At 40.9% G+C, this 17,313-nt stretch overlaps 1 long non-coding RNA gene across 1 annotated transcript in view; it reads left to right on the forward strand.

Annotated features, from left to right (window-relative positions):
- Positions 1-14,845, forward strand: part of LOC124545299 — a 103,075-nt gene extending 88,230 nt beyond the window's left edge. Inside the window, exon 3 of the long non-coding RNA XR_006967600.1 lies at positions 14,242-14,845. This is a non-coding gene — a long non-coding RNA (uncharacterized LOC124545299). The remainder of the gene's footprint in view (positions 1-14,241) is intronic.
- The last annotated feature ends 2,468 nt before the right edge of the window (positions 14,846-17,313 follow it).

Genomic DNA, 17,313 nt, shown 5'->3' on the forward strand with positions numbered 1-17,313 from the left:
TCAGATCAAGAGTCCAGAAAATGGAGATGGCGTTTCAGTTAACAAAAAACATTTACAACAAAAAGAGTCTCTCGTGGAACTGCAAAATACGACGCTACACAACAGTAATTAAGCCCGAAGCTCTCTATGCATCTGAGACACTAAATCTTCAACACAGAACACTAAAAGAGGAATTAGAAGTGAAAGAACATATAATAATGAGGAAATTCCTAGCACCAAGAACTAAAGGTGGTGTGCATTATCCAAAACCCATTGCAGAAATATATAAAAAATATCTCCAAAATAACAGACACAATGTGCATGAGAAGAATCCAATTCATGGGGCATTTGAAAAGAATGGACTCAAACAGGTTAATGCACAAAATCCATGCATTTTTAAAGAATACACCTACAAGACTGAACTGGTACAAACAGAGGTAAAAGACCTGAGAGAGTTAGGGTCTCCAAATCTACATGACAGAAATGAAATCAGAAGAATCACAAACACATGGGGTTTTGAGGAAGAAGCGATTAAAAAACTAACCGACATACATGGTCTGTGCAACAAAAACGAGCCTATTCATTGCATATGAAGGAATACTGGGCAAAAAGGAAGGCCAACAAATGTTGATTATGTGTGGTCCTAAATGATCCATCGTCAAAGAAGAAGTAGAAGAAGAACATAACATTTACCATCCAGGAGTTTGTGTGACAAAATGACTAATCTCTAATTGTTTTGTATGGCCAAGAGTCAAGACTGGGCAGAGACACATATTAAATGCCAATGCAGCAAAGTCAGTAGACATGTTCACATGACAGTGGGCAACTTTACAGGTACAACTGCTCGATTTGCACACATTCATACTGATGTGATCAGCCCCATACCTCTATGAAACGGTCAACATTATTTATTAACAATGATGGGTCGTTTCACTTGCTAGCTGGAAGCCACACCAGTAGACTACAACTTGGAAGAGACCTTAGCTTCCACCTTTGTTCCTACTTGGGTGTCACTTTTTGGTTGCCCTTTTCATGCCACGATGGATCACACACACCAGTTTGAGTCCAACCTGTTCACATAGCTGTCTAAATTTTTGGGCACTGTGGAGCGTAGAAAGATGAGCCATCATCCTGCCAGCAGTGGGATGATAGAATACTGGCACTGATTACTCAAAGCAGCCTTGATGTTGGGTTGGGTTGTTTGGGGAAGGAGACCAGACAGCAAGGTCATCAGTCTCATCGGATTAGGGAAGGACGGGGAAGGAAGTCGGCCATGCCCTTTGAAAGGAACCATCCCAGCAGTTGCCTGGAGCAATTTAGGGAAATCACGGAAAACCTAAATCATGATGGCCAGATGCGGGATTGAACCGTCGGCCTCCAGAATGCGAGAGCCTTGATGTTCCATGATGCAAGTTGGATCATAACCCTATCAATGGTTTTGCTCAGTCTGAGAAACACTAAGAGCTGGGTTTGGACGCTTCAGCTGCCAAACTTATGTTCAGTGCAATGTTATGCCTGTCAGGGGAATTTGTGGATCCAGAGCCCTTGCAGCTATCCAACTTGAGAGATGCTGATTTTTAATTATATGTCAGCTGAGAGAACACATCTCCTGCATCCAGCCCCAGCAAGCATCCAGACATGGAACCAGTCCTATTTACACCAAGGCCTTCAGAAGTGCACATACACAATGCTATGTTCTGACAAAGTCAAATCCCCATCACAACCACCTTTCTCAGGATCGCATAAAGTAGCTTGACGAGGAGGCCACACGCTCAGCATTATAGTTAATTGTAGAATCACAACTGTCTCACTGGGTCACATGAAACCAACACACCTCTTTCAAGAAGAAATTCCAATGAGGTCAACACAGCACAATCCCGACCCAGTTCCAACTGCTTTGTCACCACTGGTTCCACCAACCGTTGATGCAAAGAAGCCCTCAGGATGCACAACACAATTGGATCGATGAGTCCGTGTCCCTACATGGTTTTTGGACACTGCTTCACTGTCCCGGCAGGGGCTGATGTACCAGGCAGAAGTGACACTACAGCACAACACTGTTTGTGTGGTTTGCATGCACAGTTTTGTAATGCTGTCAAAGTGCTTCTGCCCCAGCTGCTAGAGGTGCTGTATTTTATGATGCTTATGCACTTGCTGTCAGATTAGCTTTCCATTCTGTTTTTAATTAGTTGCTGAATTACTTTGAACTATTGAATGTCATAGTTGTCAGGTCTGTTCTACTTTCATGTAGAACACCTCCATCTAGTATTTGTCATTAATTAACTCCCTGTGCAACTGAATAAAGTGTTTATTGCTTCTCACATGAAGAGTCTCTTTCGATACATCAGCGGCTAATAGTACACATCCAGTAATTTGTTTGGACAGCTGCAGACACAAGGCCAGTCCGACAAGAGTGTCAAAGCTTCAATTTAAGTGTTAGAGAGACATACAACCAGTAGATGTTTTTGAATTGAAAGCCTTTTTTGGTTTCGTATTTTTAACTGGTGTTAACAAAAGTAAAAGGAAAGCTTAAAGGATCTGTGGGGAACTGAAAACTTTCACCTTGTAATGAACATAAAACATTTCAAATTCATTATGCATTTCCTTAGACTTGACAGTCATGTGACTCATGATGATAAGAGACATTTCGACAAAATAACAGCCTCAGTCCAAGTGAAGTGATCCAATAAAAATTAAGTTGGTTGCTTGACCATTTTCAAGTATTTGGTTTTTTTATATATGATTACCCTATAATTGAGAATTACCTTGCACCTTTACTGAATGGCGACCATTTTTATTTTTAAGTACACATCGGTTTTTCAGTTTGGAGATGTTAGTGTTAACTCGAATATCTCTGTGCTGGATGATTAAGTTACAACATTGCAATTGACATGATTGTTTTTAGAAGAGCCTCATCTAAAACATCAAAGTTTGGTACTGAAAATTTAGAAAATCCACTTTTTAGACCAAAAAATAACAACCATGAAGTGATTTATCAGAGTGTATTTTTTTTCTCTAGTTAGATATCATAAACTATCAGTCTTATATAGAGCAAGAGCCCTGACAAATGGTTGCTTGATTTTTTAAATAGATTTTTGACATTTAAAAATCTTTATTTTTTGTAAATTTTGGGGCCAGTTATCTCTGGTGGGATTGAATATAAAAATTTGATTATTGCACATTTTGCACACCAATATGATAGAAAAGTACTGTAAAAAATTTCAAAATTGATGTTTGACTGTGAACAAAGATGTGGATTTTTGAAACAGGAAATAATTCACATTACACAACAAATGATCTTATGGCTGTTGCATACTTCATGTGTGTTATTGGCTAGATGAGATCAATTATTATTGAAGTTAAGGAACCAAATTACATGTAAAAACTCAAAAAATTACTGAACTAAACATTTATATTATCTTAACAAATTTAAAATAAATGTTTTCAGTTAACATACTTTAAGAGGTTCTGTGCTTCCTAATCTTAGTCAGACCACTTTTGTGATATAGAGTAAGACCTCCCAGTTGCTGAGGTAAGTTCAAGCACTGAAAGCTTCCTTAATACATTTTTCATTGGTATCCAAACTTCGTCACTAGTACATTTCTCGAATGGTGTTCTTGAGCCAGCAGGGTGGTAAAAATGCACAAAAGCATCATTGTTTTCCAAACTTATTCTTTCAACAGCGACCATGGTCCATCATACACAAATGCCATTATGTCATTCAGTGTTAAGACAGAGATGTAATTTCACTGGCACAATGATAGTTGTAAATTTCGGTTTTTGACGTTACACAGCATCGCACTAAGTTTTCTGAAAAGCCAAGGAATTTGTGGAATTACCATGTTCCTTTTATTGCTATACAGCTTTCAAATCTGGTTTGAAGTGTTGTTTTGATATGAAGAACTACTTGTTCTTTCTTGGTGGAAAAAAAAAAAAAACCAGGTTGATGCCTTTATTGGTATCCTTGCAAAAGGCATACATGTCCTCTGCTGTAAGAATTCACTGTCTGTGGCCGCTTGTCTCTCACTCATCTAATACTTTCCCCGCTTTGAGGAAGTGTGTGGGGGGAGTTTGTAGCCTTACTCCACTTTGTACTTGTGTGTGTGTTTATTTCAGTGATTTTTTTTTATTGTCTGTGTGATGTGATGATTGTTCTGTGTGTGTCTGGTACTTGCCAGGGGTTGGCGTGATGATTGGTATTTTTGGGGGAGGGAGGAGAATTAGGAATTGGGTATATGGATGTTCTCTTCATCTTAGTCGTCGAAGATCGTCATTGGGCATTTGTGCTTGTCATGGGACATGTCATACCGACCTAAGGAGTGGATGAGGTTATTTCCAGATCTGGAAGAGCTCTCGTAGAAAGATCTTGCCAGACCTTGGAATCTTTCTTTGAGGAGTGGGATTTCAGCAGTGGTGTGCAGATCATCGGTGGGGAAACATATGGGTAGGTGCAGAGCCGTTCTGAGGATGTGGTTCCGCAGCCTCTGGAGTTTGTTCAGGTGCTGCTTTGCCATGTATCCCCAGACAGGGCATGCATACTCCATTACTGGCCGTATGAGGGCCTGATAAATGTTCACTCCTACAGAGCAGGGAAGGGAGCTGGATGTGTTGAGGACAGGGTATAGGATGGACATTCTGGCACAGACCTTCCTGTGGACCTCGTCTATGTGGGGTTTCCACATAAGACGAGAGTCCAGGGTTACACCAAGGTACTTGGCGGTTCTGCCCCAGGGGAGTTGGGTTCTGTTTAGGTGAAGGTGGAAGGGGGGGGGGGCGTTCCGAGCCTACGTGTGATCATCATAGCTTGCATCTTTTCAGAGTTGACGGTGATGCACCAGCGACAAGCCCAAGTTTCTGTGTCATCTAAAACCCTTTCTAGCCTACAGATGACCAGGTCCTTGTTCGCATTTCGAGTGTAGAAGGCTGTGTCATCTGCGTACTGTGCGGTGTGCACCAAGGGAGCCGTTGGTGTATCCTCAGTGTACAGACTGTACAACACGAGTCCCAGGACCGATCCCTGTGGCACCCCAGCACGAATACATCTTTTGGTGGAGGTGGAGGTTTCTACTTTGACAGAGAAAGTTCTGTCCATGAGATAGCTTTTGACCTGCTTGACTATGCTCCTGGGGAACCATTGTGTGTACAACTTGTAGAGTAGCCCTCTATGCCATACTGAGTCGAAGGCTTTGGCTACGTCTAGTAGCACTATCCCGCAGCAGCCTCTGTGGTTGAAGCCCTCTATGGCTGCTTCAACCACTCTCATGATTTGTTGTGGGGCAGAGTGGTTCTGCCGGAATCCGAATTGGAAATCCGGTAGAAGTTGCTCTCTGGTAATGTGGTCCTGTATGGGTATTAGCACGAGGCACTCGTAGATCTTGCTGAGAGTTAGCAAGAGGCTAATCAGCCTGGAGTGCTGTGGGAATAGAGGGTCTTTTCCTGGTTTGTGTATCACACTCGCCATGCAGTGGCAGCATCCTAGCATGTCTTTTTGTGAATTGTTTGGTTGCTTGCCATAGTGTGCGATCGTCTACTTTGAGAGCTGTGAGGTGGTTTTGCTATTGCTGGTTTCTGTGCTCACTGAGCGCTACCTTCAGCTCTCTCTGCAGACGATTGAGCAGCCTCCTGGTGGCTTGATTTCTGGTGATCTTCCACTCTTTCGCCACTCTGTTCTTGTGACGGATTTGGGCCAGTAAGTGTTCTGGGAGTTGTACTTGCAAGGGCGGGCCATCCCTTTGTGGGGGAGTGGCATCTTCCGCTGCCTGCAAAGTGGTTCCTGTTGGGTCTTGTAGCACTTGTTCTACTGTTTCGGCAGTAGGTGGTTGAGTGTGAGCGATATCGGAGGCAACAGTTTCTCGGTATCACTCCCAGTCTGTGCGCTTGTGAGATGACTGGTACCATGGGAGTGCTACCCATTTTCCCACATTGACCTCTAGAATCACTGGGTTGTGGTCGGAGGACATTTTGTTGATTGTCCTTGCGGCCACAAACCCCCTTGATCCTCCTAGTGAAGGCTATGTCTAACACGTCGGGCCTACCTCCATTTTTTGGAAAATGTGTGGGCTCAACTGGACCCCATGGTTCGAAGTGGTGGTTGCATGCTAGTCTTTGCAATTTGGCTCCTGCTCTGGAGGTTACTTTAAAGTTCTAATCGGGGTGTTTGGCATTGAAGTCACCTCCTACTATGAATTTGCCTTCAATTTGCCCTAGAGCAGCTATATCTCCCTCGTCTATCTTGTCTTGTGGGGGTCAGCAGATTGCAACAATTGTTAGGGGTCCGGTGGCAGTGGTTACTTCCACAGCCACTGCTTTGATTTTATTGGTAGCTGGTAAGAATACCTGGTGGTGCGGGATCCCTCTTTTTATGTATATGGCCACCCCTCCACCTTGGGTTGGCCTGTCTTTATGGCAGCTAACGTAGTTGGGGCTGTCACTTTTATTCCTGGTTTTAGGTGGGTTTTCACCAGCAGGCATATGTCGATGGAGAACTCCTTCATCTGTTCTCTGAACTTGACCCCTTAATTAACAATGTCGTCTGCATTCAAGACACACATTGTCAGGCCTTGGATATTTGATCGTCTAACCATGATGGGGTGTTGAAACTACTGAGGAAGTCATAGCGGAGGCGACTGCTGCCTGAAGGGCAATGAGGATCTGAGTGTTCTGCTTGTGGTCCTCCCTGAATTCCTTCATCAATTCCATGATGAGGTTCATGGTCTGCACCATAATGCCTAACATCTGATCCAAGGGGGCGGACTGAGTGTGGAGTTCTGTAGAGCTTCCTCTGTCTGGGTGGACCTAGTCATTGTTGTTGTGTGTTTCCCGGTGTTGTTCTTGTGACTGTGTTTGGTGTTGTGATGATAGGGCTACATTTTCATGGTTTATCGAGGGAGAAACCACTTCCGCATATGTTTTCCTTGGTTTTACCCAAGCTCTGTCTGTGTGTGTTGACGTGTTTTGTTTCTTTGTGTGAATGGCTGGGGTGGTTCTGTCTGGTTTTTGTTTGTGGGGGGTGCTTTTGCACCCTTTGCCTGCTGTGAGTGTCTTTTGTGGACCTCACAACCTTGGTAACCCACTGTGTGGTTTTTGCCACACAGTGCGCACCTTATTTGTGGGTCTGAAGGTTTTAGTGTGCATGACCTCGTGTCATGGGCCTCAGCACACTTTCTGCACTTTTATCGCCATGGTGCAGTGTGCGGCGATGTAATTTAAGCCCTGACACCTGAAGCACTGCACCGTCTTGTTTTTGCGGTGGAGTGGTTCAGTGGTGACAGGCACAGCCAGGACTATCTTAATCTCCCTTTTGTTCCGTGGGATGTCTGGCAGTGTGACCTGGAAAAGTGGCCACTTGCTCTCCACTTTGCCCATCTGCTGCACGGCCTTGACGACGTACCACTGGGCAGTCAAGTCTGTTTTGACTGCCTGGGGGGACAATCATCTTGGGAGGTCTCTGATGACGATATACTTTGTTTCATGTTTTTGTTGTGGGGAACATTTAGTGGGGTATGTTTTTTTTGTTAGTGAAAAGTGTTTTGACTGTATTGTAGTCTTCTAGTGAGTGTAGTGATATTTTTATTTTGTCACCACCGGCAGGTTTCACCTTGAAACTGCCTCCCCCAATTTCTGTTTTTAGCAAGTCAAAGAGTTCTTCGTAATTCTGGGGAAACTCTGCGACAATCGGAGGGAGTTAGTGGGTGACTTGTTTCTGTGTTTGTGTTTGTGTTTCTGTTGTGTTGTTTTGTGTTGTGTTGTGTCTGGCTCTTCAGCCACCACCTGAAATCTGTTCGGGGTGGGTTCCACTCCCCTGCCACCCAGAAGCCTCAACTGGCAGAAAGTTTTCTTCACCAACACGAAACCATCCAAATCCTGCCCAGTTACGTGGTTCCCTTCCAGGGCGATGGTTTCCTGGTTCCCTCCCAGGGCAACTACAGGTGCTGTGGGGGGCACAGGCTCCTCAGATGGCGAGGGAGTGGTTGTGGTAGTGGTGGTGGAGTGTTGATTCTAAGTCTTTTCTAATTTTGTCAGAAATTCATTGGATCTTTCTTTCAACAGTAGCTTTTCTTTTTCCGCTACAAAATTTTCTTATTTTTGAAGCAAGATATACCTTTAAATTAGAACAAGTAATATCCAGTTCACTAATAGCTTCCTCATTAGGAATATAAATGTCATTTACAAGGTGATGTTATTCTGGTAGAATTTTTTTTCCCCTGTCATGATACTCACAAACTGAGATACAGAAGAATTTGCTCACTATGTGAACAGGGTTTGTCTATCTTCATCAAGGTTATTAACATTTTTTTTAAGTTTTTGGAAACTGAACCATAAACTTCACCTACTACCTCTCCAATAGAACACTGTTCATCTATTTTATTGTAATCCAATTAGTCTCCTAGATTTATTATTGTTAAATTTTAATATTACTATAGTTAATTAAAATCACACTTACAACAAAATCACATAAAATATTCTACAATCTCAATGAAGTATGTTAATCCACTCTAACAGAGGTTTCTGAACAGACTGACTACAAGAATGCCACATCCAGCAAATGTAGTGGGGGTACACAGTTCATGCACAGACTTGTCACAGACTGCTGAGCTCCTGTGCAGACTTGCTACTCTGCCCACTGACCTCCTGTACACACTTGTCTTGAGGACTAAACTCATGCACAAAACTGAAGCCTTCTCAACAGTAGAGAAATTTCACATGTTTATTATTTTACTTTTATCATTTTGAACTTGTGATAATGTGCTACTTAATTGAGAATAAACCTAGATGTAAAAGGGGAATTTTTTAACATATAAATTAAGCAAAATCTCCAATTGTTTAATATTTTGTTATTAAATAAATTATTTGCACAGTGCATAACTTAATCATAGCTAACACTTGGTTCAGGAATCATGAAAGAAGGTTGTATACATGGAAGAATTCTGGAGATACTAGAAGGTATCAGTTAGATTATATAATCGTAAGACATAGATTTAGGAACCAGGTTTTAAATTGTAAGACATTTCCAGGGGCAGATGTGGACTCTGGCCACAATCTATTGGTTATGAACTGTAGATTAAAACTGAAGAAACTGCAAAAAGGTGGGAATTTAAGGAGATGGAACCTGGGTAAATTGACTAAACCAGAGGTTGTACAGAGTTTCAGGGAGAGCATAAGGGAACAATTGTCAGGAATGGGGGAAAGAAATACAGTAGAAGCAGAATGGGTAGCAGCAGAGGATCAAGTAGGTAAAAACACGAGGGTTAGTAGAAATCCTTGGGTAACAGAAGATATATTGAATTTAACTGATGAAAAGAGAAAATATAAAAATGCATTAAATGAAGCAGGCAAAAAGGAATACAAACGTCTCAAAAATGAGATCGACAGGAAGTGCAAAATGGCTAAGCAGGGATGGCTAGAGGACAAATGTGAGGATGTAGAGGCTTATCTCACTAGCGGCAAGATAGATACTGCCTACAGGAAAATTAAAGATACCTTTGGAGAGAAGAGAGCCACTTGTATGAATATCAAGAGCTCAGATGGAAACCCAGCTCTAAGCAAATAAGGGAAAGCAGAAAGGTGGATGGAGTATATAGAGGGTCTATACAAGAGCGATGTACTTGAGGACAATATTATGGAAATGGAAGAGGATGAAAATGAAATGGGAGATATGATGCTGCGTGAAGAGTTTGACAGAGCACTGGAAGACCTGAGTCGAAACAAGGCCCCGGGTGTAGACAACATTCCATTAGAACTACTGACGGCCTTGGGAGAGCCAGTACTGACAAAACTCTACCATCTGGTGAGCAAGATGGATGAGAAAGGTGAAATACCCTCAGACTTCAAGAAGAATATAATAATTCCAATCCCAAAGAACGCAGGTGTTGACAGATGTGGAAAGTACCTAACTATCAGTTTAATAAATCACAGCTGCAAAATACTAACGTGAATTCTTTACAGACGAATGGAAAAACTGGTAGAAGCCGATCTCGGGGAAGATCAGTTTGGATTCCGTAGAAATATTGGAACACGTGAGGCAATACTGACCTTACGACTTATCTTATAAGAAAGATTAAGGAAAGGCAAACCTACATTTCTAGCATTTGTAGACCTAGAGAAAGCTTTTGATAATGTTGACTGGAATACTCTCTTTCAAATTCTAAAGGTGCCGGGAGTAAAATACAGGCAGCAAAAGGCTATTTACAATTTGTACAGAAACCAGATGGCAGTTATAACAGTTGAGGGGCATGAAAGGGAAGCAGTGGTTGGGAAGGGAGTAAGACAGGGTTGTAGCCTCTCCCTAATGTTATTCAATCTGTGTATTGAGCAAGCAGTAAAGGAAACAAAAGAAAAATTTGGAGTAGGTTTTAAAATCCATGGAGAAGAAATAAAAACTTTGAGGTTCGCCGATGACATTGTAATTCTGTCAGAGACAGCAAAGGACTTGGAAGAGCAGTTGAACGGAATGGACTGTGTCTTGAAAGGCAGATGTAAGATGAACATCAACAAAAGCAAAACAAGGATAATGGAATGTAGTCAAATTAAGTTGGGCGATTCTGAGGGAATTAAATTAGGAAATGAGACACTAAAAGTAGTAAAGGAGTTTTGCTATTTGGGGAGCAAAGTAACTGATGATGGTCGAAGTAGAGAGGATATAAAATGTAGACTGGCAATGGCAAGGAAAGCGTTTCTGAAGAAGAGAAATTTGTTAACATTGAGTATAGATTTAAGTGTCAGGAAGTCGTTTCTGAAAGTATCTGTATGGAGTGTAGCCATGTATGGAAGTGAAACATGGACGATAAATAGTTTGGACAAGAAGAGAATAGAAGCTTTTGAAAAGTGGTGCTACAGAAGAATGCTGAAGATTAGATGGGTAGATCACATAACTAATGAGGAGGTACTGAATAGAATTGGGGAGAAGAGGAGTTTGTGGTACAACTTGACAAGAAGAAAGGACCGGTTGGTAGGACATGTTCTGAGGCATCAGGGGATCACAAATTTAGCATTGGAGGGCAGCGTGGAGGGTAAAAATCGTAAAGGGAGACCAAGAGATGAATACACTAAGCAGATTCAGAAGGATGTAGGCTGTAGTAAGTACTGGGAGATGAAGAAGCTTGCACAGGATAGAGTAGCATGGAGAGCTGCATCAAACCAGTCTCAGGACTGAAGACCACAACAACAACAACAACCAAATATTGGGTGATAGTGTTAATTAAATGAAGGTTACAACTAAATTTTATTACAATGAAACAATAAACCATTTAAACAGGGAACAACTATAAGATCAGTTGTAGTATAATGTTAATTATTTCCTCATTTTTAAAAATTCATGTCTTTGTTCATAGTCAGATATCAATGTTCAAGTTTTTGCAGTGCTTTGCTATCATATAGATGTACAAAAGTGCAAAAATCAAATTTTTATATTCGTTCCCACCAGAGATAACTATCCCCATACTTCACAAAAAACAAAGATTTTCAAATTTCAAAAATTTATAAAAAAATAAGGAAACATTTGTCAGTGTTCTTGCTCTATATGAGGCTACTAGATTATGATATCTAACTAAAATAAAAAAAATACACTCTGGTAAATAACTCCTTGGTTGTTAATTTTGGGTCTAAAAAGTGGATTTATAACTTAACCCAGTGCAGAGATATTCAAGTTAACACTAATGACTCCAAATAGAAAAACTGTTGTGCACTTACAACTAAAAATGGCCACCATTGTGTGATGGTGCAAGATAACTTTTTTAAAAAACAATGAACTTCTCAATTACAGGGTAATCACACACAGAACTGCCAAAAATCCAACACCCTCAGACAAATGTTAAAGTAGATGGGAAACTGAAAGGATACTGTTCACAAAACCAAACAAATATTGCATTAAGATGTGTGGTCTTATCGATTCCGAAGTATGTTTCCTGAATAATTTGGAAATATAAACTGGCTTGGAACCACATAAACAATAAGCCTTCTGATGTTTTATTCTGACTCTGTGAACATACTTATCAGTCAGGTCGAAATGTGACAGCAGACAAATGGTGTACTGATATTAGCTTTGTAGAAAAAGTAGGAAGGAAAAATATTTTCTTTTTTGGGGGGAAGGGGGGGGGGCAGTGGAGAAAAACAAGCGTGAGATTCCTTTGGAGTTTGCTACCAGTAATGGAAAAGCTGTCCACAGTTCACTTTTTGGCTTCAAGGAAGGCCTTACCCTAGTTTCGTATGATCCTACAAGGTGTACAACTTTGCTTCCACCATTTTTTCCCCAAAATTTGAGGCTTCAGTGAAACAAATTGGTTTCACATGTATCATTCAAAGTATTTTCCATCGTTGGCCACTACTTTCTCCCATCTTTTGGACAGTGTACGAATCCCGCGTCAAAAAAATTGTTCATCTTTTGATGCGATCCATAAATCGATCCAATTTGTGACTTCTTCATGAGATCGGAAGTGTTGATCACCCAGGCCATGTGCCATTGACCTAAACAGGTGGTAGTCAGGGGGAACAACATTTCCAAGTGTGTTTTGACCTTATTTACAATATGGAGTTGAGCATTGTCATGTTGCAAAATTACTTTATTGTGCCTCTCGCTGTATTGTGGCCATTTGTCTTTTAATGCTCTGCTCAAACACATTAATTGCATTTGATAACGAGCACTTGTGATTGTTTCACTTGGTTTTAACACCTCGTAGTTCACGACACCGAGCTGGTCCCACCAAATGCAGAGCATGATCTTGGAGCCGTCAAAATTCAGTTTGGCCGTCGGCATGGAAGCATGGTTGGGATATCCCCATGATTTTTTGCGTTTAGGGTTATTGTAACGAAGCCATTTTTTGTCCCTGGTCACAATGCGGTGCAGAAATCCCTTCCATTTTTGCCTCTGAAGCAACTGTTCACAAACACACAAATGCCATTCAACGTCTCCTGGTTTCAGCTCACACAGGACCCAAGTTCCTTCTTTCTGAATTATGCCCATAGCCTTGAGATGTTTTGAAATGGCTTGCTGTGTCACTCCCACTAATCGTACCAATTCTTCTTGAGTTTGACGTGAGTCTTCATTCAGCAGTGTCTCCAATTCTACATCTTCAAAAACATTCTCTCTTCCACTACTATGCCAGTCTACGATGTTAAAATCACTGTTCTTGAAGCATTGAAACCACTCACGACATGTTCTTTCACTAATACCATACATACTTGAGAACATTCAATGAGGCTCAGTTGCTATTTTCTTCATATTGAAACAAAACAGTAACACCTCCCGGAAATGATGAGAATTAGGCTCGTAAACTGACATTTTCAATCAAGAACAATTTTATGATGCTGACACAAATTGACTAATGTTTGAGTGGGGTTATGTTGACCGAGGTCCAAGCTAACTGCCTAACGTCTGCGACCTGTTTCTTTCGACCGCTACTTACTGTTGTTGCCACCTATTGGCAAATGGTGGAAACAAAGTTGTACACCTTGTAAAAACGGGAAGCCTGTGATCCAGGCATCAAGCTTGTATGAAGACAATTCAGTAGATGCTGACACTGGAAATAAACAGAAGCGATTCATCAAAACATTTTACAATAGCACCAAAGGTGGAGTCGACACTAGTAATAGGTTGACCACTGCATAGTTTTGCAAGAAATGTGTTCTATTGGCCGATAGTTACAATTATAGCAAGTTAAAAATTTCTATAAAAATATTAATTCTTCTAGACATTCCTGTTCATGTAACTGCTCCCACCCTTTGCTTTAAAAATGTACCAATGTTACTTCTGTGGCATTTGTGCACCCTCTGTTGACATACTCCACTACTTCTCACTTGTCCCATTGCAGTGCATTGCCCCACATCAGTTTTCCTCAACACTCAGCCACGTCTATACATTGCTGCAGCCATAGCCAGTGTTATTACATGTAGCTTCTTGCTGTTTTCACTGGGGTTGCAGCACTGGTTAGCCATCATTTGTTTACATTACCAGAAGTTAGTGTGCCCATAGTTTGTTGAGTTTCTTACACTATGTCCTTTTTTAGGTCTAAAAATGCAACTTGTTGCAGTGTTCAATTACGTGGCCTACAATCACTTATTTTTGGTAGTCATTTTCTGGATCACTTAAATTACATTTTAACTGGTAATGCTAATAACAAGTGCCATCCAAACATTGGGAGAGCAAACTGTTTCAGTGGCCTAAAGTTAAGTTAGTTATGTATTTCACTCCCTCTTTTTTCTGTTTTAGGTCCCTCACATTTTTGGTATAATTAATTTGCTCTTAATCCAAATTTTGTATTTTTGTAGGTTTTATCACCTGAAGATATGATTACAATATTGCGAAGCCAGTCATGTATAATCTGGTAATAAAGGATTATCAACAGCTAATGCAATTTCCAGATTTTTTTTAGAAGATTTTAACAAAAAAAATTGACAGAAATTTTTAACATGTGTCAACTAAGCCCACAGTGTAAAGTCATACATTTTCTGCTGTTATGAATATGAGTGGGATCAGCACACAAGTAATTTATTGTGGAAACAACAGGAATTTTATTAGAAGAAAAAGATACCTGAAACAACAGTCTCATGCATTAGTTATAGCTCACTTGGACTGAAGAATCTTGAACACCACAGAAATTCATAGGTATCTTCAACGGAGACTACAACATTATAGGCTAACGTGAGGAAGAAATAGAAGATGAAATGAAAATGGAGAAGAAGGAATGTGGAACAAGAGGAAAAGATGTAATACGTGCACAGTAAAGAAGCGATTGACAAAATTATGTTGCAAAATGTGTCAAAAGCTAATCTGTTTGATGCACATTGAAACTTTTAGCTCTGACTGCAGTAAAATTCCTGATGTATTACCGTAGCCCAAAAGTGACAATGAGACAGATTAGTGTGTAATATTGTCATTTATTAAAGAAGCAAGTGAAAATGCAGTGTTGTTATCATTTGTTACCACAGTTCAACACTGACAACAAGAAATCTGAATGATTACCTTTCTTTTGTTGTTGTGCTCTTTGTCTTTCTTTAAAGATATTCCATTTACAGAGTTAGTTAGTTAGTTGGTTGGTTACGTGTTCCGTGGATCTTTTACTTGATAGATTGTAGTGATGTGGAGCAAACCATTTTATAGTTACATTGCAAATTGATGTGTACATATGGTTACAGTCTAAACATTTCTAAGGCTTTTTTTTAATGTGATTTAATAAAAAAACCATGTGAATAAGTAGTGTGATCAATGTGATACATTATGCCCCATCTCACTGTGAAAAGCACCGTGACTGACAAAAGGATAACGAGTGCAGTATTATGTGTCATGTAATGCTACATGCAACTGATAACTATTCTTAATGATTATCTTTGGTGCAGTCATTGACTTATGTTTCCTTGTGGTTTTAAATCTTTTATTCTTTTGCTGAATGTACTATGTAATGAGTCATATGAGATATGGTTTAGTGTTTATGTTGCAATAAAGCTAATTATCTAACCCCACAGCAGTTGGTGACTCTGACTTGATTTCTGATGGTCACGTATGTGAAATTCAATGGTCATTAACACTTTGTATCATGTCGCACTGCGCTAAGTATGAACATCTGTGTCAACTGCGTCATACGCCTTCTTCCATGTTCTAGTTCAGCAAAACTTAACAATGTCAGACCCACAACCGACTGTAGACATGTCCCCTAATGCTGTAATTAATCACATGACAGTACAGCTGCCAATGTTTTGGCAACATAATCCTGTGCTGTGGTTTGTGCGACTAGAACGTAAGTTTGTGCTAGTACAAGTAACTGTAGATGACATGTAGTACAATTATGTAGTGGCTGTACTCAATGCAGATACGGTCACAGAAGCGCAAAACATTCTGGTGTCACAACCAAGCACTGATCATTACTTAACCATCAAGGATGCCCTGATTACCTAGCTCTCACAGTCCGACGTGAAGAGAATGGAGAAACTATTCTGCAGTGAAGAGCTGGCAACCACATCCCATTGGAGCTACTTTACCAACATTATACATTAGTGAGCAATGTAGTCAGTGACAAGATTCTGTGGAATATTTGGTTGTCGCGTGTCCCACCCAATGTGCAGAAGATATTGACAGTGTGTGCCAGTGATCTAGATGCACTCATGCAAAAATGATGGATCACATAGTGGAAATGTGTCCATCCACATGCATTGCAACAGTTTGCTCACAGCATCAGGCAGATAACACCCTCACTGTGCAACAAGCACAGGTTGCTGAGCTCACTGCACAAGTTGCTGCATTAAGGACCCCGACTACCAGTCGCTGATCTCATTGACACCACTCACCAGGAAAGTGCAGCCATTCAAATTTCTCAGCAAGAGTTTGCTGGTATCACCAATGGTATGGTTCTGAGGCACGAAAGTGTAGCCTACTGCGCAGATAGGGAAACTCAGTGATAATGGCCACTGACTCTCTAGAAAACAGGCATTGACTATTTGTAACAGAACAAGGCACAAAATTACAGTTTTTGGTAGACACAGGTGCTCACGTGTCAATCTACCCATCAGCCTGTCTGCTGCGTCACAACTGTGATGACTGCCACCTTTTTGCCACCAATGGTTCTACAGTTGAAACATATGGTCATGTCTCATTAGTGTTGAACTTAGACCCATGGCACAAATTTCATTGGCAGTTCATCGTAGTGGACGTGATGCACTCCGTATGTGGAGCAGACTTTTTATTGTTTTCTGGACGCCTGCCTGACCTCCATCACCGAAGCCTTCTTGACAGTACTACCAACATAGCAAGCCAAGGTAGAGTATGTCATGTAGAAGACACAGTATTACAGATGATTACCAGTGATTCTCCATTCATAGAGCTCCTCAGACAGTTCACAGATATCACATGCAAGATTCCCCACACTAGCACCTGTGCAGCACTCAACAGTAGATTATATTTTGACTACATCTGGACCACCATTTCATGCTCAACTGTGCTGCTTGACACCCCAGATAATGAAGATAGTTAAGCAGGAATTCTCATCAATGCTTGCACAAGGAATCTGCCACCCATTGAGCAGTAGTTGGTCATCTCCACTACACATGGTCCCAAAAAAGAATAATGGATGGCATCTATGTGGCTATTAAAGACAGCTAAATGCCAGAACTATTCCTGATTGATAAGCAGTACTGCGTATTGAAGGTTTTACATTCAGTGTCCACGGTAAGCACATCTTTTCTATGTTGGACTTAATTCATGGATTTTACCAGATACCTGTGGCACAGGAAGACATTGCTAAGACCACAGTAGGCACACTGTTTGGATTATTTGATGAATGCCTTTTGGACTTTGTATAGCTGCCCAAACATTTCAGTGGTTCATGAGTGAAGTCACACATGATTTAG

Source organism: Schistocerca americana, chromosome 8 (assembly GCF_021461395.2).
Source record: "Schistocerca americana isolate TAMUIC-IGC-003095 chromosome 8, iqSchAmer2.1, whole genome shotgun sequence".
Taxonomy (NCBI): Eukaryota; Metazoa; Arthropoda; class Insecta; order Orthoptera; family Acrididae; genus Schistocerca; species Schistocerca americana.